The sequence below is a fragment of the Empidonax traillii genome, unplaced genomic scaffold (genome assembly GCF_003031625.1).
Source record: "Empidonax traillii isolate 1590-97213 ecotype Southwest subspecies unplaced genomic scaffold, ASM303162v1 scaffold3692:size13649, whole genome shotgun sequence".
NCBI classification, from domain to species: Eukaryota; Metazoa; Chordata; class Aves; order Passeriformes; family Tyrannidae; genus Empidonax; species Empidonax traillii.
This window is the reverse complement of record NW_020958885.1, coordinates 2,984-4,869: the sequence shown is the minus strand read 5'-3', so window position 1 is coordinate 4,869 and position 1,886 is coordinate 2,984.

The window sequence follows — 1,886 nt, the reverse complement described above, 5'->3', positions numbered from 1 at the left end:
AGATGGGGATGGGGGAGATGGGGATGGGGGGAGAGGGGGATGGGGTCCAACGGCCAGGGCAGGGCAAGGGGGTGGGGCTGAGAATGGTGGCACCCAGCACCCACCAGAACCCACCAGCACCCACCAGAACCCACCAGCACCCACTGGCACCCTGTGCCACCCCCTACAGCCCCCATCAGTGCCTTCCCCCAGCTCTCCCCACCCTCCTTCCCCTCTTCCCTGCCTCTCTCCTTCATCCCTTCATCCCTTCATCCCTCACCCCCCTCGTGGTTTAAATCTCCCGAGGAGCTCAGGAGTTATTTTGAGGAAGGGGGAGGGAAGGAGCCCGGAGAGGCTTTTCCTGGGGAAATCAAGTTTCCTGCGGCTCCACAAATCCCAATCGTCGGTGCAGGCGGGAGCTCCTGGTCCTCCTGGGCGGGAGTTAATTCCCATGGGATGGAGGTCAGGGATAGAGGAGGGAGTGAACACCGGGCAGAGAGGCTTCCTGGGAATTGCTTTATTTTTTGGGGAGGGGGGAGGGAAAAAAAAAATAAAAATATAAAAATATAACAATAAAGAGCCTGGAAGAGCTGGAGCAGAGACTCCTCTGGCCTGGCAGGAATTCGCCTGCCTTTCCTGCTGGAAGCACTTCCCATAACTCCCAAAAAATAATGGAAAGACCCTCAAATTCTATTTCTGGTGAACAGGCAGCGAAATTCCTTCCCCCACAGGGAACCCCCCGGGCCCCCATCCCGGGACGAGGGAGGGAGGGAAACCAGGCGGCTGCTTCCAAACGGGTCCTGGAAGGCGCCGGGAGGCTCCGGATAAATATCCCGATGATTGTTATTATTGTTGGCGCAGATGGGGCTTTCACGGCCCGCCGGAGATTCCCGGCACGCCCCTGCCGGCGCTCCGGGCGGCGAGAAAACCGGCGGCCCGTGCCAATGCCGGCTCCGGGATCTCCCGATGCCCATCCCGGCTCCAGGGTCTCCCGATGCCAATCCCGGCTCCAGGGTCTCCCGATGCCAATCCCGGCTCCGGATCTGCCGATACCAATCCCGGCTCCAGGGTCTCCCGATGCCAATCCCGGCTCTGGATCTGCCGATGCCAATCCCAACTCCGGGATCTCCCGATGCCAATCCCGGTTCCGGATCTGCCGATGCCAATCCCGGCTCCAGGGTCTCCCGATGCCAATCCCAGTCCTGAGGCTGGAGGGGTTTTGTGCTTCCCCCCCCAAACAATCCTGGATCTGGGTGTTCCCTCTCAGAGTGGGGGGATTGGGGATTCCGGATTCTCACCTGGAAGGAGGGATGAGAAGCCGGGAAGATGGGCCAAGCACTGGGATATTGGACCTGGCACTGGGATAACGGGCCTGGCACTGGGATAATGGGCCTGGCACTGGGATAAAGGACCCAATTCCAGGATGATGGGCCCGGCACTGGGATAATGGACCCAACACCAGAACGATGGAGCCAGCGCTGGCATAATGGGCCTGGCACCGGGATAAAGGGCCCTGATGCCAGGATGATGGATCCAACACCAGGATTACAGGCCTAACACAGGATAATGAGTCTGACGCTGGGATGAGGGGCCCAACACCAGGATAATGAGTCTGACCCTGGGATGAGGGGCCCAACACCGGGATTACGGGTCTGACTCCGGGATTATGGGCCTGCCACCGGGATAAGGGGCCCGACACGGAGCTGGCTGGGCTGTGACAGCTTTGCCCCCTGCTCTTTTCCCAGATTTTGGGGGTCCCCAGCACCTCTTCCAACCCCCCTGCAGTGCCAGCCCCAGCTGCTCCCTCTCCCTAGCGCGGACAGGGCGGTTTTTCCCTCTCCTGCCGTCAGCAAATTCCCGGCTGCCACCGCTGCTCCTCCCTGACCTCTCTCTCCCTGCTCCACAAA